Below are 24,663 nucleotides of genomic sequence, written 5' to 3'. Positions count from 1 at the left end.
CCTCCTCACAGGAACCCCCAGTCTCGGTGTGGGATTCCGAGAGCCTCCCCGCTTCCAGCCCTTAGTTGGGCTGGGGCCAGGGCGAGCCACCTTCCTACCATGGGGTGGAAATAGTTGCTCATCATCTGTGTGCTTTCCCTACAAGAGACTATCTCCAAGCTCTGGGTGTGATTGAGTGAGGGTGGGGGCTGTCGGGCTAGGGTCAGGTTGGCTAGCCTGGCGGGGCCGGGCGGGGGGAGGTGTCTGGCCCCAACTGGGCTCTCTTTAAACCCGGGTCCCATTCTGGAAGTCCTTGCTTTGCTTCCCTGCTGCCTTTCAGAAACACAGGACCAGTCCCTGTCACTCTCCTGTCATGCCATCGAATGAGAAGGTGAACCCTGATGATGGTTCTGGACCCCACTCACAGGGACCGAGAACCCGTTGCACGCCAGCCCATGCTGTGGGCTGAGTGGCGGGCCTGGAATCAAACAAGGCCTAGACTCTATGGGCTCACATGATGAATCTGAAATAAAGTGGATGCCCACTAGTCACTAGGCACGAAGAACACCCAGCGGGCAGGAGTAGGGAGGGGGCTGTTTTACACAGGCCTTCCTGAGAAGGTGACTTTCAACTGAGACCCAAAGGGTGAGGGGCAGGAAAGTTCTAGAAGGAGGAGACAACAGCCATCACCCTGCGGCGAGGGGGGGGGGGGGTGGAGACAGCCTGTGAGTCACTCTCATCCTGCCGTTCCCCAGCCTCGGCTCAGGTAGAATTTTCCTGAGGTGAAGGCCCGGGCCTCCCTGAGGTCCTCTAGGCACACCTTGCTGCCTGGTGTTTGTCTCCACAGCTCCAGCTGTCCCCTGGCAGGAAAGGGTGGGTGTCAGGCCTGCTCCTCCCTGTTCTTCTGCCCTCCAGCCCCGCCCCAGCCTCCCCACCACCACCCCACCCTGTAATTTCCCTGTCTGCCATAGGAGCTTATTTGGGACTTGCTCAGGGGGAGAACACGGTCCTCAGCCCCCTCCCTGAGACAGGGCCTCAGCCTACCCACCACCACCACCTCCCTGCAGTGGCCTGTGCCGTAAGGGGCTGGTGACAGAGCACTGGCCTGTAGGCACGGGGCTCAGACCTTCTCCTGGCCCTTCCGAGGCTCACTGGTGACCCCAACTTAGCATTGGTCCTCTCTGGGCCTTGCCAAACTAGGAGCACAGAGTTCAGTTGAAGGGAATTTAAAACCCCTAAGAATCTCAGATGACAAGGAGCCCAGTATTGTCCTTGTGGAGGAGGAAACTGAGGCCGTATCACAATGTGCTGGTTCAGAGGCTTTATGGTGTGGGGACAAGAAGCTGGGCCTGGAGGGGAATTTGTCTCCTAGTGCCATCTCTGATTCCCACCAGCCATGAGGCCTGGCTACGCAAGACTCCCAGTACCTCAGTTTCCCCATTTATAAAATGGAGACAAAGTTCTCTTCTCTCATGGGTGCCATGAGGTTAAAATGCGGCAAACAGTGTTGTGAAAAGGCCTCGCGTAGAGCAGCTCCTGGGGATGGAGGTTTGCTATCTGTACGACAAGACCCCAACTTCAGCCCTGACCAAGCCTCTCATTTTATAAACCCCATGCAACTGTGAAAAAACTTCAGACAGAACTCAAAGGAGCAGCTGTTGGACATATGTCTTTCTTGGTGGCCAGGAGGAATTCGGAAGGAGCTTTGTGACAGGAGGCAGACACTCTTCAAGGGTGTCTATGGTGGCCGACTTTACTAATGTCCTTGAACCCCAGTTTCCCTATCTGTAAAGAAGAACCCTAACACCTCAGAGATGCACATATGAGCAATTCACCAAGTAAGAAGCTATTATGATTATTATTACTATTAGTTCCTTTTTATCAGTGAGGGAGATATGAGGCATCTCCTCTGCCCATTCTCCGGACAAGGAGGAGTGGGCTCCAGAGACTAGAAGGTGGGCCAGGGGAGGCCTGAGAACCAGGAGCAGGACCAGCCTTCAATTCTGAAAAATCAGACTGGGTCACAGGGGGACAAGGTGCTGGAGGAGACAAAAACAGGCCCAGACCATTTCCTGATTGGGCACTGAAAGCCAACACCAACCTTTTTGCTCCATAAATAAATTTCACATTTAAGTAAACGGGGAATGACATGACATTTTTCCCATCTGCAAAAGAAAAGGCCATTTATCCTGTCTCCAGCTCATTCCTTATTTCCAGTTCCTCTCTGACATCACCCAGGGGCAGCATGGGAGGAATTTTCTCTTCTCATCCCTTGTGGGAGTCAGGTCAGGCCCCTTTGGGCAGTGCTTGGCCCTCGAGCCGCAGACAGGCTCTGTTCCCACAATTCTCCTAGAGGTGCTTGTTGGGAACTCAGAATGGATTTTCCCTCTGAAGCAATATTGTCTGTGGTTCTTTGGTTCCCAGCCTACACCAGCAGCCCATTTGGGAGGCAGAGAGGAAAAAGCAAGGGCTTTGCAGTCAGATTACCTGGTATAACCCAGGCTCTGCTACATCCTAGCTGTGTGACCCTGGGGAAGTGACTCAACTTCTCAGAGCCTCACTTACCCAGTCTGTCAGTATTGGGAGACAATTCTCCAGAGAGCCTCTGTAATTTCTGGAAGTCTTGTGACAGCTTTTGCTTTGGACTATTTTTCCAAGTTATTTAGCAAACAGCTTTGGGAGATAAACCTAGTGTCTCCCTCTAGGGCAAGGGGAAGATTTCTTTGCCATCCAGGATAATAAAAACAATGTCTCCTGAAAGGGAAAAGATTGGGCAGTTTTACTAGAGGCCCCTTTCTAAAACTGGGGGTTTCCTAATCTCAGGGTTCCTCAGCTGTGACCCAAACCCACTGTGGGTGCAGCCTTCACCTGGGCTCACCTCCCCATTGGCTCATGAGACAAGGGGGCGGAAAGAACCAATGAGAACACAGAACTCCGGTCACCTGTTTGTCTGTAGTAATAAGTCCTTTGTCTCTGTCCGAGAAGTCTTGTGTCTTCTGCCAGCATTCATGGAACTGGCCGACGGACTGCTGACTTGCGAGTAAAATCTCAGACCCCACACGGTCCTTGGCAGTCGATCGCCTGGCTCTCACATCCACCCCATTGCTGGGAGGGTGGGTGCGGGCTGTGCCTGGCCCTTGCTGGGGAGTTAATAAATGTTAGTTGGAACAATGGTGGGAAGTTGGTTACTCACAAGCTACTCAGAATTCCCACCCAGGATGCCAGCAGTGCAGCATGGCCTTGGCCCTGGGATTGGAAATTCCATCCTATCTGGGGGAGGCTGGCAGCTGGGACGGGCTTGCAGGACCTGGGTCCAGGGCTCCAGCGGGGTGGAGTTTAAGTCTTTCTTGACCACACCTTCAATTGCCTCTCTCCTCAAAGGCAGCCTTTATGATTAATTTGAAATATATCTTTCTACACCTTCCCTGGTGCACAAGTGTGTTTAGAGAACGCATACTTTATTTTTACGTAAATGATTTACACTGTGTGCATCGTTTTTGCAGTGTTCATTTTCCACTTAAAAATACATCCTGGACACCTTTCTGTGTCAACCCACGTGGCTTTTAAGAGCAGCCGGATAACATTCATAATATGGCTTAACGACCACTTATTCACCACCCCCTCCAGATGGACATTTGGGGGTTTCCACTTTTCATCAGTGCAAAGATGCATATGTGCACGCTGAAAAGCCTCCCTGGGTGTTTGGGGGGGGCTTCTCCAGGGCAGGAATGAAGGTGCTCCATCCTCCTATCACAAATGTGGGAAAAGAGACCCGGAGAGGTTCCAGACTTCTCTGAGATCACCCCGTGCCACGCAGCTAGTCGCGGCCCCTGCTGTGTTCCAAGCTTCCTCTCCACTCAAAAGAGGTGAGGAGGGGTTGGGCCATCAGGCTGCGGGGCAAGGAGGGAGGGGACGACTGGGTCACAGGGGCTCTTCTTCCTATGATACTGGCCAGCACAATGGAGATAACTGATTAGGCAGCACGGAGGCCCCTGAGGAACCACGTCATGGGTGCCAGAGGGGACACATGGGCCACCATGGGCCAGGAGAGACTTCTTAAGAACTCTCCCGGGTACCCCACTTTGGGAAAAGGCTCTGTCAAGCGTGACGCTGTGTTCAAAATCGATGAGATCCTCTTGGAATCTGTCCGCTCGCTACAAGAATATGTCGCCTGGACGCTGCAGACCAAAGCAGTCAGGTCAGCCAATAGAGCAAGGCCTGGGGGTAAGGCCAGCCAAGACACCAGGCCAGTTGACAGAAACACCAGCTCGCGTCCCTGAGAGTGCCTGCCAGGCTCTGTGCCGGGCCTGCTGGGAACACCGTGGAAGGCACAGCTTGCTAAGGTCGGGCCTTAGAAGGATGTGACATTGAACACAATGAGCAGAGTAGAATTAACTAGTAGTTAATTAGTTGACTGCATACTAACGTGCCAGGCTCTGTGCTAATCTCTTTATGCCGCCTCTCCTATCCTCCTAATAACCCTGTGAGCTAGGTGTTCTTACAACCCCCTTTTTACAGAAGAGGAAACAGGTCCAGTGAGGGTAAGAAACTTGGTCCAGGGCCCACAGCGAGTAAGTGATGCACCAGGGACCCAATCCCAGGCCTGCCTAACTCAGGCACTTAGCTACCAAACAGTTGTTAACATTTAGAGAGTCGCAGACCCCTTCGAGATTGTAACGAAAGCCCTGAGCCTTCTGATCAGAAAAGTGCCTGCAGTAGAAACACAGTGCACCCGTGTGCACAGGGCCCACTTCCTGGGTGTGTGTCCTGTGTTCAGATGGCACCTGCGTTCAGAAGGGACCTGTGCTTCGCTTAATGTTTTGCTGTTGCCATCATGAAATGCTTAAAACTTTTTGAGCACGGAGTCCCACATTCTCATTTTGCACTGGGCCCCACAAATTACATCTCGCAATTGCTTGCACTCTACACACACGCTACAATTTTGCAAACCACCTTGGATGTGCAGGAACCCCATGAGGCTATTCAAAGACTCCTCTGCTTTCCTGGAAGGCTGTGTATGTGTGTGTGTGTGTGGGTCTGCAGGTATGTGTGTGTGTGTGTGTGTGTGTGTGTGTGTAGGTCGCAAGTTGTCGGGTACAGCTGGGCACCCTGGCTGAAAGTAGGGCCAGTGAACGGAAGAAGAGGTGGGGGATGGCATCAGTTTCCACAAGGTCTGTGACAGCAACTTCCTCACCTCCGAGAGAGGAAGCCCGGTGCTGGAATAAACAGCCATGGTCCTAACCCTTACAGAACTACCACCTGGGGACCTGCACAAGGAGCCTTTGTTGGGCCTCACGGTAAACACGGGAAGGTAACCAGAGCCGGATGTTCAGGCTCGCTGTCTGGGACAGGATTTTCTTTTTTTCTTTTTCTCTTTCTTCCTTCCTTCCTTCCTTCCTTCCTTCCTTTCCTTCTTTCTTTCTTTTTTGTTGTTATTGTTTTAAGAAAAAATATTTATTGTTTACGCCACTGAAATAGTCCCAGAAGAACAATATTACACCATGTTTATTTGAAAAGCAGGGCACGATTTTCTTTCTTTTTTAAAAAAAAATTTTATGTTTTTTTATTTATTTAATATAATTTATTGTCAAATTGGTTTCCATACAACACCCAGTGTATGTTTCTTTATTTTTGAGACAGAGAGAAACAGAGCACAAGTGGGGGAAGGACAGAGAGCGAGGGAGACACAGAATCCGAAGCGGGCTCCAGGCTCCGAGCTGTCAGCACAGAACCCAACGCGGGGCTTGAACCCACGAACCGTGAGATCATGACCTGAGCTGAAGTCGGACACTTAACCGACTGAGTCACCCAGGCGCCCCAGGATCTTCTTGTTGAAATCATTTTATTGAGGGGCGTCAGGAGAAGGGAGGACAATGAGATTCCGTGTCCTCAGCTGGCTGAGATCTGCCCAGCTCTACAGTCTCTGAGTGCCATGTCAGATTCCTTCTTAGGTGATACCTGTATGTATGTATGTGTGTAAGCTCTATGCCCAACAAGGCTTCAACTCACCACCCGAGATCAAGAGTCACACGCTCTATCGACTGAGCCAGCCGGGTGCCCGAAAGGTGAGGCGGGATTTTCTAAGTCAGAAATGGCACTGCACTCAGAATGCTGCTTCCTGTGGCCAGCTGGAAGGCCCCCAGACCCACCCGTGAGAGTGGAGACACCCAGGCAAGGGGTGGGCACGGAGATGGCCACACGGCACCCGGAGGACAGAGAGAACACAGAGACCCTCAGCAATCCTGAGAGGCCTGCTGGGTGGGGGAGGGGCCTTTATACAATTCTCCCTCTGATCTGTCACCTTGCGCAAGTGGCTTAACTTCTCTGTGACTCAGCTTTCCCATCTGTGAAACGGGGATAATAATATTGCCTACCCCCCAGGGTTGTTGTGAGCGTCGAATTTAGTGGAACGTCCTTCTAACCAAGTAAAATAAACAGTAGCTGTAGTTATTACTATAATTATTATTTAAAGCTGGATCCGAGGATAAGGCTTCATACATAACAGTTGTGCTTTTAGTTTGGGGGTTATTTTTGTTGTTTTGCAGTCGGTTAGAGCCTAGTAGGCTATCGCTGCTGGACGGTGAGGAGGTTTCTGTTACTGGGATGCAAAGTGCCCTGAGAGGAGATGCGGGGCTGGGGGGAGGGTCATTCCTCAGGACAGGGTCTCAAGAGACCAGGAGGGAACTGACCAGCCCTGGGTCTGTGGCTGCAGCTCTCTGCAGGAGGTAGGCATAGACAAAGGAGGATTTCTTTTCTTTTCAATCAAAACAGCAAAGGGCTGTTTCTGTGTCTTTGAGGGTGATAGATTTCTGGGTTCCTGGCTTTGCCTCCCCAGCCCTCCACCCCCAACCCATCTCTGGGTCAAGTCACGAGGAGGCTGTTCAGGGTACCAGCGTGAGCGGCCTCCTGCCTCACGACAGGGCATAGGGGCTGGGGCCCAGAGACTCCACTTGCTCTGGAGCTCTGGCCCTGGGGCCCTACGGGACCTGGCAGGGGGTCACCGTCCACCCTCTGCCACCTCCCAGAGGAGACGAGATTGGCAGTGCATTCTTGCCATACGTGCAAGCTAACCTTCCCCAGGCTTTCCACATGCCAAGCCCTCTTCTGAATTCTCTGCCTGTGTTATCTCCTTAACCGTCTCAGTATCTGTGCAGCCCTCAGAGTCCCTGCAGATGAGAACATTGAAGCTAAGACGGGGACAATAACCAGCCCAGATCGCCCAACCAGGGAACCATGAGCCTGGACTGAGGTTCTGCTCAGGGGAGGTCAGAACTATGTTCTTAACCACGGGTGGTCCCAGGTGGCCCACACGCCTTGGTGACAGAGGGAACGCTCAGTACTTTTACTGGCCTTTCAGGGGGAAAAAAAATCTCAGGTTAGGTGAAGTGCCTGGCACTTGGTAGGTGTTGAATAACTGTCAGCTGTTATCATAGCTTCCAAATGGGTTTCCCAAGCCCCTTCAAAGACAACACTTTCATCCTCCGCTTGAAGGCAGAGGGAAGTTGGGTAATTTGCTCAAAGCCACTCTTTCACTCAATTGGTGCAGCCTCCCACCCTCCGAGAAGCTATGGCCCCCACACCTGAGAACCTTAGACAGTGGGCGGGTGGGGGGGGGGGTTAGGGGTGGGGAAGGCTCACGCCTTGGGGTGGGTGGGACAAAGAGAAACAGGCCTGAACAGGGTAGTCCTCGCCGGATTCTCATATTTTGCAGAGGGCAACTGGGGTTAATTTGGGAATGTCTGTCCTTCCCTGAGATCAGCGCCTCTCCAAGAGGCAGGGCACAGGCTTTGTTCAATCCCTGCTTTTCTACTTAGCAGCCACAAGACCCTGAGCAATTTACTTAACAGCTCCAAACCTCAGTTGTTTCCTCTGTGAAATGGAAATAATAAAACATCTACCTTGCAGAGCTGACTTGAGATTATTTTCTGTCAAGGCCCAAACAGGACCTGGTACATAGTAGGTGTTAAACAAATGATGGCTAGTTTCATTCTTTGGTCCTCATCCCTGTCTTCAAAAAAATATGTTCTACCGTTAACTCAGTTTTTCCTCTTTTATAAGTTCTTACCCTAAACAAGAAACAAGAAAGCCATCCAGATATGTTTCACCATTTCCCATCACCTTAGAGTCTTAACTCCCGGCCATACCTCACCTGCTTGAGGGCTTTGGAGAAAGTGCAGAGACCATGAAATGGGTATTCATATACTCAACTGGCAGGAATATAATTTCAGAAAGCGACTTGGCAGTGTGTGTTGAGGGATATTAATATGTTGACATTCTTTGACCCTAAAATTCCAAGACCAGAAATCTTTCCCAGGAAAATAATAAAATATATGAGCACAAACACATAGACTTAGAGTTTTTTGCAGAAAGAGTTTCACATTACACTATTTAGAATAGCAAAAACTTGAAAGTTCATCTGAATGTCCCAACTTAACGAATAGTTAAGTAAAGGTGTCACGTTTACTTTGTCTTTGAGGGTGATAACTAAATCAAATAGCATTAGATTCAACCTTGAGTGACAGAAACCAAAAATTATAGCAGCCAGATAGAAGTTTTAGACATAAACTTTATATAAACAAAGTCCAGAGACAAGCTGTCTAGGCTAGTGTGACACCTCCATGATTATCAGGGATTTAGGCTACTTCTATCCAGTTCTGCTATTCTCATCGAGTAGCTTTGACCTCATGCTCCAATATGGCTGCTTGAGACTAGCCATCACGTCTGCATTCTAGTTATCATGAAGGAAGAAGAAGCAAAAAAGTTGCTCTGTGAATTTACACCTCACGTATCCACTTACTTTCCATTGGTTAGAGCTTAATCATCCCTCAGCAGTGCATTCCTAGCTGTAAGGGATTTCAGGAAAGACAAGAAAAATCCTTACTTCTAGGAGGCCATGTGTCCCTCAAAAAACTTAGGAATTATGCTACAAGGAAAGCAGGGGAGAAAGGTTATCGCCACAACATTTATATAATGTTTTTTTAATATTTCCGTTATTGATTATGGAAAATTACTAACGTATATAGAAGCAGAGTGAATGATATACAGAGCTACCTTCTACCAATTACTCAGTCTCAAGAATTATCATCTCATGGCCAACGGCTTTTAACTTGTCCCTTTTCCATTCCCCCAATTAGTTAAAATAAAATCCCAGACTTTACATTATTTCATCGGCAGGTATTTTATCATGCACCTCAAAAAGGTCAGAACTCTTTTTTAAAAAAATCATTATTCTAATATCCCACCCAGAATTTTAACCAAATCCTAAATATCCTTTTAGCCGTGTCCTTAATATTGTCAACTATCAAACCAGCGTTCAAATTTCTCCATTCTTTCACAATTGTTTCCTGTTTGTTCAAACCAAGATCCAAAGGAGGTCCACACAGTTTGTTGTGACGAGGTCCAATTTGTCAATTTTTCCTTTTATGGCTCATGATTTTGGTGTCAAGTTTAAGAACTCCTTGCCTACTTACATATCCTGAAGTTTTTCTTTTTTTTTTTTTTCTTTATTTATTTTGAGAGAGTGCATGTGTGAGTGTGTGTGTGCGTGTGTGTGCAAGCAGGGGAGGAGCAGAGAGAGAGAGAGAGAATCCCAAGCAGGCTCTGCACTTTAGCATGGATCCCGATGTGAGGCTCCATCCCACAAACCGTGAGATCATGACCTGAGCAGAAATCAAGAGTTGAACACTTAACTGAGCCACCTGAGGTGCCCCAGATCCTAAAGCTTTTCTAAGAGTTTTGGAGTTTTATGTTTTACATCGAACTCTATGATCAGTTTCGAGTTAATGTTAATTATTTATTTTGAGAGAGAGAGAGTGCAAGCAGGGAAGGGGCAGAGAGAGGGAGAGACAAAATCCCAAGCAGGCTCTGTGCTGTCAGTGCAGAGCCTAATATGGGACTCAAACTCAGGAACCATGAGATCATGACCTGAGCTGAGATCAAGAGCCACTCAGGTGCCCTTGAATTAATTTTTAATGTTTTTTCACTTTTTATTTATTTTAGAGGCGGGGGGCAGAGAGGGACAGAGGCAGGGAGAGAGAGAAAATCTTAAGCAGGCTCCACTCGGTGCAGAGCCTGACATGGGGCTCGATCCCGTGACCTTAGGATCGTGACCCAAGCTGAAATCAAGAGTCAGATGCTCAACTGACTAAGCCACCCAGACGCCCCTTCAGTTAATTTTTGTACAAGGTGCAAGGTTTAGGTCGAGGTTCCTATTTTTGTCTATACGGATGTCCAATTGCTGTAGCACTACCTGTTGAAAAGTTTCTTTCCTCCGTCAAATTGCTTCTGTGCCTTTGTGAAAAATCAGTTGGATGTATTTGTGTAAGTCTGTTTCTGGGTCCTCCCTTCTGTTCCATTGATCTAAGAATCTCTCCTTCCACCAATACCACATAGTCTTTATTGCTGAAGCTATACAGGTAGACCTAATATTTGATGGAGTCATTCTTCCTACTTCATTCTTCTTTGTCAAGATTGTTTTAGGGGTGCCTGGGTGGCTCAGTCGGCTGAGCCTCCAACTTCAGCTCAGGTCACGATCTCGCGGTTTGTGAGTTAAGAGCCCCGCATCGGGCTCTGTGCTGAAAGCTCAGAGCCTGGAGCCTGCTTCGGATTCTGTGTCTCCCTTTCTCTCTGCCCCTCCCCTGCTCATGCTGTCAAAAATAAATAAACATTAAAAAAATATTTTTAAAAAGATTGTTTTAGTTATTCTAGGACCTGCGTATTTGCATATAAGTTTAGAATAAAGTTCTAAATAAAGATATATTCAAATAAATTTATTCTAAATAAAATATATTCTAAACAAAGTTAGAATAAGTTTGTCTATGTCTACAAAGATCTTGTTTGGGATTTTGATAGGAAATGTAAACCTACAGATCAGTTTGGGAAGAATTGACATTTTTACTCTGTGAATCTTCCAATTCATGAACATGGTATGTTTCTTCATTTATTTAGATCTTTTATTTCTTTCACCAGGATTTTGTCATTTTCAATAAAGATCCTACATGTGTTTTGTTAAGTGAATACTTAAATGTTTTATTTTCCTGAAGCTACAGTAAATTGTATTGGGTTTTTTAATTTTCGGTTTCTGCATGTTTATTGTTAGTATATAGAAATGTTATTGATTTTTGTGGGTTGATCTTATATCCTGAAAGTTTGCTGAACTCACTGAGAACAAACTGAGGGTTGATGGGGGGTGGGAGGGAGGGGAGGGTGGGTGATGGGTATTGAGGAGGGCACCTTTTGGGATGAGCACTGGGTGTTGTATGGAAACCAATTTGACAATAAATTTCATATATTGAAAAAAAAAATTTGCTGAACTCACACATGATGGAATATTATGCAGCCAGTAAGTTGATGCTTATATTACCTATCTCTCTGCTCCATTCAGGGTGAATTTCTCTGAGCTAAACAGCTGTGTCCCATAGGAGTATATCCATTCTATTAAGTTCAACGATGTATTTTTTACTTTAAAGATATTTTAAAAATTTATTGAGATATAATTGACATATAACATATAAGTTTAAGGTACACGATGTGTTGATTTGATACATTTATACATTGCAATATGATTGCCACTGTAGTGTCAGCTAACATTTCTATCGTGTCACATAATTATCATTTCTTTTCTGTGGTGCAAACAATTATGATCTAGTCTCTTAGCAGCTTTGAAGTTTATAATACAGTGTTGTTGACGATCATCCCTATGGTGTTCATTAGGTCTCTAGGACTTACTTACCTACTGGCTCCAAGTTTGTACCCCCAACCAACAATTCCCCAATTCCTGCCCCCCAGCCCCTGGTGACTACCATTCCACTCTCTGTTTTCACAAGCTTGGCTTTCTTAGATTCCACAGATAAGTAATATCACACAGTATTTGTCTCTCTCTGTCTGACTTGTCTTACTCAGCATCATATCTTCAAATTGCATCCGTGTTGTTACAAAGAGCAGGACTTCCTAGTTTCTCATGGCTGAATAATATTCCATCGTGTGCATACCTATGGATATAAATATATGCTGTATCATAATATATAATATATTGCATTATAATATAGATAATATTCTATTGTATCTCTTCCTTATCCATTCATCCAGTGACAGACACTTAGATTGTTTCCATATCTTGCCTATTGTGAATAGTGAACATGGGCGTGCAGAGATCTCTTCAAGATCCCATTTTCATTTCCTTTAGAAACATACCCAGGAGAAGAATTTCTGGGTCACATGGGAATTCTATTTTTAATTTTTTCAGGAACCTCCATGCTGTTTTCCATAGTGGCCAAATCAATTTACATTCCCACCAAGAGTGCACCAGGGTTCCCTTCTGACCACATCATCACCAATATCTGTTATCTGTTTTGTTTTTTTTTTATTTAAATTCCAGCTAACATACAGTGTAATATCAGTTTCAGGTGTACAATTTAGTAATTCAACACTTCCATATAACACCTGGTGCTCATCACAACCGCACTCCTTAATCCCCATCACCTGTTTCACCCATTCCCCTGCCCCCCCACCCCACCCCCGCCCCTCCATCCTCTCTGGTAACCATCAGTTTGCTCTCGAGAATTAACAGTCTGTTTCTTGGTTTGCCTCTCTCCTTTTTCCCTCTATGACCATACAATGGAATATTACTCAACCATAAAAAGAATGAAATCTTGCCATTTGCGATGACACGGATGGATCTAGAGAATATAATGCAAAGTGAAATAAGTCAGAGAAAGATAAATACCATATGATCTCACTCGTGGAATTTAAGAAACAAAACAAATGATCCGTTGTCTTCTTGATGATAGCCATTCTAACAGGTGGGAGGTGAATTCTCACTGTGGTTTTGATTTTCATTTCCCTGCTGATCTGTGATGTTGAACATCTTTTCACGTACCTGTTGGCCATTTGGATGTCTTTTTTGGAGACATGTCTATTCAGTTCCTCTGCCTATTTTTTAATTGGATTGTTTGGGTTTTTTACTATTGAGTTGTATGAATTCTTTACATATGTTGAATGTTAACCCCTTATAAGGTTTGCAAATATTGTCTCCCATTTGATAGGTTGCCTTTTAATTTTGTTCTTTTTTTTTTTTTTTCTTTGCTCTGCAGATGTTTAGTTTGATGTAGTCCTACTTGTTGATTTTTAAAATTGTTTTAACATTTTATTTATTTTTAAGAGAGAGAGAGAGGCGGGGGGGGGGGGGGGGGGGGACAGAGAGTCCCAAGCAGGCTCTGCACTGACAGCAGAGAGCCTGATGCAGGGCTCAAACTCAGGAACTGTGAGATCATGACCTGAGCCAAAGTCGAATACTTAACTCACTGAGCCACCCAGGTGCTCTGTAACTTGTTGATTTTTAGAAATATATATTTTTATGTTCACTGTTCTTGTTTCATTCCTTCCCACTTAGGCTTCATAATTGCTTATTCTTTTTTAAGAATTGATTCCTGCATTGACCTCTAAGGAGCCTAAACATACTTCTTTTTTTTTTCTTTTTTTTTTTTTTTTTTTTTTTAATTTTTTTTAACGTTTATTTATTTTTGAGACAGAGAGAGACAGAGCATGAACAGGGGAGGGGCAGAGAGAGAGGGAGACACAGAATCTGAAACAGGATCCAGGCTCTGAGCTGTCAGCACAGAGCCTGACGCGGGGCTCGAACTCACGGACTGTGAGATCATGACCTGAGCTGAAGTTGGACGCTTAACCAACCAAGCCACCCAGGCGCCCCTAAACATACTTCTTTTAAAGAATTTTTTGAAATTCATCTGTAGTGAGTTTACTCCTTATTGTTGAGTTTGTCCGTTTTCTTAACATTAAATGTCTTCACTTGATTTGGAATGTTAGGGTCCCATAGAATAATGGTTAGCACAATGGACTCGGATTTGGAAGGTTAGTTTCGAGGTCAATTGCAAGTGAGAAGTTGGTTCACGTTTCTGTTTTCTTTCTTCTATCTCTCCTGCTCACCATGCCTGTCTCAGGCTTTGCCGTCTGAGCCCACAGTCTAGAACTTAGGTGGGCATTTTGGGGGGCCTGCTCCAAGCTTATACGGGGGAGGTCAGACACAGGTTCCTGTGCAGAGAGGATTCTCCTTTGGGTCCTGGAGGAAAAGTCATGCCTGTGCCCCCTTGCGTCCTGCCCCCCAAAGTGCAGCTTCTCACCAGCTTTGCTCGCTTCTGCCTCTGACCCCAGGGCTTCTGCCCCTCTCACAGCTTGGGGTTTTCATTCCATTTCTGCACCGCACAAACGTTGATCATGTTTTTGATTGTGACTTTGTCTTTTTTTTGGGAAAGGGAGCTTTTTAATTTTTACCAACATATTTTGCTCATTATTGCTGTATTTCTGGAACCTGGGAGCCTTCATTCAAAGCATCGATATAAAACTGTGACATCCAAACTCAAAACCTTTGTATTGTTTCCTTCCCATCTGGGTTAAGGGGAATCCTGCCTCAGTCCAACAGGAGACCCCCGGGGGAGGTTATGGGCAAAGATGGAGACTTAAAAAAGTAAAGATGGGGTCTCTGTGCCCTGGGGCTGGTGGAGTAATGGGTAGGAACCCGGGGAAGAGCACAGGAAGGTATATGGATTAATATGTGTGCACACACACCCTTTCCTGTTTCCCCACTTGCTTGATAGCAGACAGAGAAGGTGGAGCAGAGGTCATCTGTCACACCTTCCAGACTGAGGTCGGCTGTGATGCCCGCTCATTCTGTCGGGGACACATCACCAGTTGGTAAAAACGGGAAAGTTAGAGATGGCCTGCCTTCCAGACCAGCCTTGCGGGTGGGACCCTAAGAGAGCCCCACGGCTGTTTGTTGTGAGGAGAACACCGCACCCCGTTTGTGTGGAGGGAGTAAGAACGGAGAGGAATTTTAATTTCTTGGAGGTTTTCAACATCCTTGTTGAAGAGTTCAAAAGGATTTTGTGTTTATAGAGTCACATCAAGTGCAAGGGTGGTTTTATGGGGTCTGATCCCTGCCTCCGGGGACTGACAAGAAAAACACGATTCATTCTCATCATCGCTGTGGCTCCAAATGTTTCCTAGCCTTCCGCCTCAGAGGAAGTCATCGTTACCTTGGATGGAGCGTTCAACGAGACAGGCTGGGATTCAAGTGATTTTACTTGCTGGCCACGTGTGATCTTGAGTAGTATGGGTGGAATTGTGCTCCCCCAGGTTTAGATGTTAAACTCCTAACTTGTACTTCGGAACGAGATCTTACTTGGAACCGGGGCTGTTGCAGACGAAGTGAGTTAAGATGAGGTCATGCTGGAGTAGGGTGGGCCCGTAACCCAGTATGACTGGGGTCCTCATAAACGGGAGAAATTTGGAGGCAGCTGCCTCCAGGAAGAACGCTGTGTGAAGACAAAGGCAGAGGTCAGGGTTATGCTTCTACAAGCCAAAGAACTCCAAGGATGTCCGCAGACTGCCAGAAACGAGGAAAGAGGCACGGAACAGATTCTTCCGCACAGCCTGCAGAAAGACCTGAGCCTGCGACCCCTCGGTCTCAGACTCCTGGCCTCCAGAACAGTGCGACAACACGTTTCTGTTGTTTGAGCCCCCCAGCTGGTGATACTTTGTGGTGGCAGCCCAGGTCACCTCACCTCTTGGTTTGAGTCTTCTTGTCTGTAAGAGGGGAATGCGGATAATAGTAATACCTACCTGTGGCAGAGATAGTGATGGTCCCCGAACTTTTTATTTGTTCCCCTGCATTTCCGAGCGCCCCCTGCAGTTTGGTGGGTGCCACGTGACTCGCATTTGCCAGTGGCCTGTGGGCCAAAGCGGCGGAGAAAGGCCAGCACGTGACCCTCCAACCATCTTCTTTTTCTCTGCCTCAGCATCCAGGTGGCCTCCAGCTCAGTTGGCCAAGCCACAAGATCAAAGCTTGCTTGGTCACTGAATGAAGGAAAGTTGCCCTGGAAAGTCACAGGGACACATAGCAGGCTTTGCTCAGGTGGGGAAATAAACCTTTGTTATGTCAGTCCTTGAGACACTGGGGGTTACCACACTACGACCTAACCTATGCTGACTCATACACCGCTTCTAGAATTGTTGTGGGGTTTGAATAGGTCACTACGTGTAAAAAACAAAAAAGCAACAAAACAACAACAACAACAAAAAACTAAAGCAGTGCCTGGCCTGTAGTAATGACCCGATACATGTTAGCCAACATACTAGCTGTGTGACTTCAGGCAGGTGCTCGACATCTCTGAGCTTGTTTCCTCATCTTCAAATCAGGAGCAATGACAGCATCGCCTGTGGGGATTGTTGTAAGGATGAAATAAGATACCATTTGTAGGGGCGCCTGAGTGGCTCAGTTGGTTAAGCGTCGGACCCTTGATCTCCGCTCAGGTCGCGATCTCACGACCGGGTCGTGGGATCGAGCGCCGCGTTGAGCTCTGCACTGGGTGTGGAGCCTGTTTAAGATTCTTTCTCCCTCTCTCTCCCTCTGCCCCTCCCCCGCTCACGTTTTTTCTCTCTCTCAAAACAAATAAAACATTTAGAAAAAAAAGATACTGCTTGTAAGAACTTGGGCCAGGGGGTGGAGTGTGTTCATTCTCCTGCCTCTGCTCTTCAGGGCTGCCTGGTCAGTCCGCTTGCCCGTCTGTGTCTATCTGAGGCTCCCGTAGCAGGAATGGGCCAGCCTCCAATGACCCTTCCCTTCCTGATGTGAATGTATTGGGCTCCATTCTTGGGGGAGTCATTGTTCAGAGCATCTGTTCCTTGTTTTGTAAATCTTCCCACAGCTCCCCTTCTGCCAGGCCTCAGATGGGGATTTATGCCCTTGCAGACCAGGGATCAGACTGTCAGCTGCGTGCTCAGCTGCTGCCTCCCCTGAGCCGAGCCAGCCCGCCCAGGCCGTGGACATGGGCCCACAGGACCTTGGCTCTTGCCCTGATCAAGGCAAATCAGCTTTCCTTGTGGTAAGGAAGGCGAGGCCTAGGGGACGTCTGCCCCATGTGCAAGGTGAGGGAGCGTTTCTCTTGGAACAACGCAACAGGGAGGGCAGGAAGACATCAGGGAACCTGCAGACTGAGAGCTAAGGGCTGTGACCAGTGCTGATGTTAGCACTCAGCCAGAATCCAGAGCAAAGCAGAGACATGCAGCGACGGCCTCTGGGAAGCTGCAGACAGGCCAGGTCAGGTGTCAAGATTTCTCTTTGATGTAAAAAAGGAATAGGAGAGAGATAAGGCCATGATTAAGAACAGCTGGGTTTTCATTAGTACTTAACTGACAACTGGATGTTTGTACTTATTTTTATAATGTCGTCTTGTAGCCCATCGTACCTTAATTGACCCTGCAGGTGACGGAGGTTCTCCCAGAATCCTCTGGGCCCTTCCTTCCTTCCTTCCCTCCTTCCTTCCTCCCTTCCTTTATTCAGTTATTTATAAGTAAACTTTATGCCCAACCTGGGGCTTGAACTCACGACCCCAAGGTCAAGAGTCTCATGCTCCACATGACTGAGCCAGCCAGCCGCCCCACTCTGGGAACTTTTAAATAACGGATGTCCAGGCCCCACCCCAGACCAGTCGAGTCAGTCTCTGAGGACAGGGGGAGGGCAGTGCTTCTCAAAGTGTGGCCCAGGGATGAGCAGCACCAGCAGCACTTGGTAAAATGCAAATTCTCAGGCCTGACTTGGGCACTAACCGCAGCGCCTGAAAATAGGCGACCTATGTTAGCCGACTATGCCCATCTCAAGTGACCTCGAGGAGAAACCAAACCAAGAAGGACCAGAAAACCAGTTAAGCAGAGGCATGCAGGCAACATTTTTTAGCAATCAGGTCTGTTAGAAACATAATGTATTAAGATAGATTATGGAGGGATGCCTGGCTGGCTCAGTCAGTTAAGCATCTGACTCCAGCTCGGGTCATGATCTCACAGTTTGTGGGTTCGAGCCCCGCGTCGGGCTCTGTGCTGACAGCTCAGGGCCTGAAGCCCGCTTCAGATTCTGTGTCTCCCTCTTTCTCTGCCCCTCCCCCACTTGTGCGCGCGCTCTCTCTCTCAAAAAAAATGAATGAGCGTTAAAAAACATTAAAAAAGTTTAAAGATTATGGAAAATGTACGTGACTATATGGAAATCAGTAAATCTTAATTTTTACAACCGAACACCTTATACTCTGTGATGTGAATTGCATTTTTGGGGGATTGTTTGCAAGCGTGCGTAACCTCAGACAGCCAAGAAAGCATTTACTAACCTATTCTGAGGTTTGCTTTTTTTTTTTTTTTTTAAGTTGACACGCCCTGACCCAGTGAGTCAGAAACTCGGGTTAGGTGCAGAAAGCTGTGTTTTTTAGCAAGCTGTCCAGGAGATTCTAATGCATATGAAAGTTTGAGAACAAGTGGGTGATTTTAATGTGTGCCCCGAGTTGAAAACCACTGGGTTAGTTTAGGGAGCTCTATTTTTTTTTAAAATTTTTTTTTTTTCAACATTTTTTATTTATTTTTGGGACAGAGAGAGACAGAGCATGAACGGGGGAGGGGCAGAGAGAGAGGGAGACACAGAATCGGAAACAGGCTCCAGGCTCCGAGCCATCAGCCCAGAGCCTGACGCGGGGCTCGAACTCACGGACCGCGAGATCGTGACCTGGCTGAAGTCGGACGCTTAACCGACTGCGCCACCCAGGCGCCCCTAGGGAGCTCTATTTTTGTTGTTGTTACCTAAGTAGTAAAAAGGTGATTGCTGAGTTTAGTGGCTTCATCAATGGTGGCTTATCTCTTCCCTGCTGAGACCCAGAGTTCGGGCTGAAGGTGTCTGGTCTCTACTTCCTGTCTGGGAAGGGAACGTGACCTTGCCCATTCTTTGCACATCTACATCCAGAAGGGAGAACAAGGCAAATATTGTCACAATTAATATCCCTTCACAATCTGTCCTATTACGAACAGCAATATCAGAAGAGGCCAGCCCCCAAACCTGCTCTGGGCATCCTTGACCAACTGTATTTTGAGACTTTACTGATGGGCACAGAAGTCAGGCACAGTCCCCCCTTGCCACTGCTTTGTGAGCTCCATCTAAGCCAAGTTGATGCCCTGCAAACATAAGGCCTTTTCCTTGGGTCTTGGCCCATTCTTCACAATCCTAATCCCGGAGGAATTAATTTCTCATTTTGGAGTAATAGAATAGTTGTGGGAAGTGGGTGGAGTGGGAATTTCTAGGAATCACAGCTTTTTTTTTAATGCACTTTCTCTCATTTTCAACCTAATGCTTCTGTTCACCCTCCCGGATGCTGTCTCCAACAACGGGTAATCTGCTTTGTCTTGGGTCAACACAATTAACACCCGTGTCCTTCCAGATTAAACCTGAACACTGCAGCATCCTTCCGGGTTAAACGAACTGGAGGATAGAGTCTGGATGGAAAACCCCATAACCCTTTTGTCTACCCTGTCTGGAAGGAGAGGTGTGTGTGTGTGTAAACAACTACAACATGTCCCATGATCCTATTCTTCTCTCCATCTGGAGAAATCTGGGACCCATATGAGCCAGCTCCTGCCTCATGAGGGGCCACAGAAGAGGATAGAAACCAAGGGCAGGTGGATGCTTGCCAGAGGCTGCTGTCAGCTCCAATGGGCATGTCTCTCTCTGGCCCATCCCTCTTGATTTCTAAATACATCAGTCACATGTACATGCCTCCCCTCCCCCCCACCCCAGATGCGCTCTGGTCCTCACTAGGTTATTAACTACCCTCCCCATTCTTATCCATCCCTGCCTTTCAGGGCTCCTGCTGGCAACACCGTGGGGTTTGTCCGTGGCTTCTTCCAAGTCTGCTGGGCTAAGGGAGATGTCTTGGATTTATTAAAATCAGCCCCATATTGGAGCCAGATGCTTCACAGCAAACGCTGTGGTCGGGATGAAGTGAAGAAACAAGCGGGGCAAACACGGAGGCTCCAGCGACGAATGACAGTCTCTTCCTGGGCCTTACTGAAAAGTCTCCTTTCCTGCTCCTTCTCTCCTCCCAAATCAAACATTTGCTTACGCATTTTTGTAAACTTCCGCGTCTCACTCTGAGACCAGCAGACCGATGTTTGTTGGGCTGTTTCTTCCAAGCCCTCTCTGTGGACGGGGGCAAGGCGGACGGAACACCGGAGTCCTGGCAAGGGCGAGCCGAAGGCCTCGCTGCAGGTCACAAAACAAGTGCCGGCCACGGGGGGCAGGGTGGACCTGGTAGGGGGCAGAGGAAGCGGGCAAACACTCAGGCTTTGCTCCTTCCTAATGGCAAAAGTTATACGAATAATCAGAACAGGGGCGCCTGGGTGGCTCAGTCAGTAAGCGTCCAACACTTGGTTTCCGCTCAGGTCATGATCTCATGGTTCATGGGTCTGAGCCCCGCGACAGACTCTGTGCTGACAGGGTGGAGTCAACTCAGGGGTCTCTCTCACCCTCTCTCTCTCTCTGCCCCTCCCCTACTCACCCTCTCCCTCAATAAAGTTTAAAAAAATTACTATTAAAATTAAAAACAAAAAAATTAAAAAATAATCATAACAGTATTTAGTCATGGTAATCACAGTAATGGTAATGATAAATCACGTGAGGAATTATACTACCATCTCATTTAGAGCCTCCCAACATCCCCTGATCAGGTGCTTTGGTGTTATTATTATTATCCCCACGTGTACTTGAATATAGAAATTCAGAGATGTGTCCATGAACCAGAGACAGAAATGGGATTTGAGCTCGGGCAGCCTGATTCCAGAGGCTACAGCCTTTTTTTTTTTTTTTTTTAATTTTTTTTTTTTTTTTTTAACGTTTTATTTATTTTTGAGACAAGGAGAGACAGAGCATGAACGGGGAAGGGTCAGAGAGAGAGGGAGACACAGAATCCGAAACAGGCTCCAGGCTCTGAGCTGTGAGCACAGAGCCCGACGCGGGGCTCGAACTCACGGACCAAGAGATCATGACCCGAGCCGAAGTTGGCTGCTTAACCGACTGAGCCACCCAGGAGCCCCTTTTTAAAAAATTTTTTTAACGTTTTATTTATTTTTGAGACAGGGAGAGACAGCTTTTTATTTTTTTTTGGGGGGGGGGGCAGAGAGAGAGAGAGTCCTAAGCAGGCTCCGTGTAGTCAGCGCAAGTCCGACGTTTAACCAACCAAGAGCCACCCAGGCGCCCCCAGAGGCTACACTCTTAAAGGTCAAGTGACAGATGCGACGAATACATGCTTGTTAAAGAAATTGTTGAAAACTCAGATAAGTAATTTACTGTCCACAGTTTGGTTTATGTGTTTCCAATCATTTCTCTGTGCAAACGTGTTCATGTTATAGAGAATATTTTCTGTAAGTCGAGTCATATGGTTGGTACTTGCTGTTTTACAGATTACTTTTGTCATGTAATTTTCCTAAACATCTTTGTCATTAAAAAAGTCTTCTGCATGCTCATTTTAGTGGCTGCAGAGAATCCCATTTATATGTGCAACCACAGTTTATTTGACCAATTCTCTCTTATTCAACACTTAAGTGGTTTTCCGGGTTTTCACCATTGTAAGCAATGCTTAATGTCCAACAACATTAAATCTTAGCATTCAGCCATAGTTATTGCCTTAAGATAAACTCCTGTACTGAATCTGCTGGATGAAAGTGTCAGAAAAAAGGTTAAGGTGTTTGATACATATCTCCAAACTTTCCTCCTACAGTCTCCCATGGGAGGAACGGATGTTTCTCCCCACCTTCTCCAGCACTGGGTTTTTACTATTTAAAAAACACTGTTGCTGGGGTGCCCAGGTGGCTCAGTCTTTTGAGCGTCCAAGTTCGGCTTAGGTCATGATCTCAGGGTTCGTGGGGTTCGAGCCCAACGTCGGGCTCTGTGCTGACAGTGTGGAGCCTGCTTGGGATTCTCTCTCTCCCTCTCTCCCTGTCCCTTCCTGACTTGTGCTTTCTCTCTCTCTCTCTCTAAATAAAGAAACTTAAAAAAAAAAAAGGAAAGAAAATAAAAAACATTGTTGCCAATGTAAGAGGTCAGTGTTGTTTTGGTTCACATTTCTTGGCTCTGCTGTTTGAGACTTATTCCTGTGTTTGTTATGGGCTGGTTTCTGGAGGGCAACAGTGACCTTTCATCTAGGAAACCTGCACGTGCTATTTCCCTGTGTCAGCTCCACGCCGCTGGCATGAAAAGCTGAATTCTAGAGACTCTGGTCCCACTGCCTCTTTCTTGCCCACGTCAGGATCCCATGAGCACTATTCACACAGGCAGACAACATCTGCAGGGATTGCCCAAGGCCCTAGACAACCGGGCCAATGAATGAGTCCCTTTATTCATCCTGTCACCAAAGAGAGGGATGAGCAGGCTGACGGCCCTCCACTCACAGATGTCCCCGCAACGGTGTGGCACAGCTATTCTGAGGTCAAGCTCTAGAGGCAGGAAGACCCGGGTCTGCAACCTGGACGTGCCGTCGCTTCACCCCCTCGAGCCTTAAATTCATTCAGCAGTAAAATGGGTGATAATCGAGTGCCCGTTTCACAGGTTGGGAGGGGTGGCCAGTGAGATCCTGCAAGGTAGGCACCGGCACACTGCTAGCAGAGAGAACATGCTCCAAAATCTTCATCGTTATGATTCTCAGTCAGTTGTATCTGCGGGGGGCAGGGGTGGGGGGCTTCGAGGGAGGTTTTTGGGTGAGAAACAATAACATGAATGTTCACTTGCTTGAAATGTTCACGGACACTCCATCAACCTTGTCATTTCTGGGAAGAGAACTCATTAGAAGTCCATTTTATTCTCTTTATTGCCACCTGTGACCAGGCTCTTACCGTAATGGGTGACATTTACGAGGCCTTCCTAGGTGCCTGGCCCCTTACCCATAGGACTTGACTTAATCCTTACAGTAACCCCATGAGGTACATACCATCCCTTTCCCCATTTGACAGAGGCGGAAGCTGCAGCACAGACAGGTTGAGCGCTTTGCCTGAGGTCACACAGCATGGCGGAGCCAGGATTTGCGGACAAGCAGGTTGGCTCCAGATTACGCTCTTGTCCTCCAGGCTACCCGGATGCTGATATTTGCAAAGATGGTGGCATCTCTGACTATTTGGGAAAAAGCGCCCAATCTCACTTAAATTCCACTTCAGCGTATGCTCCCAGAGTTCACACGTGTAACTGCCGGTAGCTCCTGGGACAGGCACTAAACCTCCCGCAGCCTGAGAAAAGACACACAGGGATGGGCTCTGAGCCCTCCAGCTCCTACCACTTTGTGCCTCTCTGCTGGGTCCTGCCCGGGGGGGGTTCAGTGACCAGAAGTTTTGGCAGGGTCCTGCATGAGCCTTCTCCTGCTTATGTCCTCGGGATGCCACGCTGTCCCCACAGCCACATGACCACGGGGCTCTCCAGGCACAGTGCTGAGAAATCACTAAGCCAGCCACAGGACTGGGGTCTGGTTACTCTGCTTCTGTGTCTGAGATAAAGTGCCCTGCAGGGGCGGTCCTGGACCTCTTGAGAAGACCTGTAAAGCTCCCTCGGGAGCCGTTGGTACAGATGCGGACTGAGTAACTTACTGCTGTCAATGGCAGAAAGTTGCTAGTGAGTTACACTTGAGCCGGCGAGGCCCGGCCACTTCAACTTGGACATTCCCGTCAGTCGTAGGCGGCAGGGTGGGGGAGGTACTGACACAGACATGGCATATTGATGGTGGGTTTTATTTTTCCCTGACTGGGAATTTTTGGGTACAGATGGTTACAAAGCCTCATTGGAGCTGTCAATGAATTTCTCTTATTGGAAAGTATGCAAGCAAGTCATACTGGGGCGCCTGGGTGGTTCAGTCAGCGAAGCATCTGAGTCCTAGTTTCAGCTCGAGTCATGATCTCGTGGTCTGGGAGTTCAAGCCCTGCGTCAGGCTCCACTGACAGCATGGATGGAGCCTGCTTGGGATTCTCTCTCTGCCTGTCTCTCTGCCCCTCCCTTGCTTGCTCTCTCTCTCAAAATAATAAAAAAATTAAAAAAAAAAAGAAAAGAAAAGAAAAGAAAAGTAAGTAACACCGAGTCTGCCCTGAAAAGTCGGACGTGGGATGTCTGTCCCCGTGGGGATGGGGACCGTGCTTTCAATTTTCTACCCTGCAGTCCGGCGTGGGGTCTGGCACACGGCGGGCACGCAGCCCACGTTTGTTGGGCTCCGCTATTTCTATCTCAGCAAGGTCCTTAAACCTTGCCGAGCCTCAGTTCCTTTATCGGTGAAATGGGGAGATAATTCCCATGTAGTTGAGAGCACTTAGGAGGGTTCAAAAGGAGATCATGAGCAGACACCCAGAACAGGGCCTGGGTCATAGCAGGTGTGCAGGAAACGTTTATCAAATGGAAGTGCTACCAAAAGTTGGAAACGGCCCGAGGGGGCCATCGACGGATGAACGGATAAACAAAACGGGGTCCATCCACACAGCGGACTATTCTTCAGCCTTAAAAAGGAAGGCAGTCCTCACGCATACTTGGATGAACCTTGGAAACATGATGCTCAGTGAAAGAAGCCAGACACCGAAGGCCTCATACTGTATAGTTTCATTTACATGACATGCCCAGAGCAGGCAAATCCATAGGGACAGAAAGCAGATCCGTGGTTACCAGGGAATATGGGGCTTCCTTCTGGGGTGATGAAAACGTTCTGGAGTGAGAGAGTGGTGATGGCTGTACCTTAGGCATGTACTAAGTGCCACTAATAGTAAGTTTGATGTCATGTGTATTTTGCCACAATAAAAAAAAAAAATGGAGGCGTTTATTCTAAGTGCTTCTTAAACTTC

This window comes from Panthera leo, chromosome D2, assembly GCF_018350215.1.
Source record: "Panthera leo isolate Ple1 chromosome D2, P.leo_Ple1_pat1.1, whole genome shotgun sequence".
NCBI lineage: Eukaryota > Metazoa > Chordata > Mammalia > Carnivora > Felidae > Panthera > Panthera leo.
The sequence above is the reverse complement of the archived record's forward strand: the minus strand, read 5'-3'. Positions refer to the sequence as shown.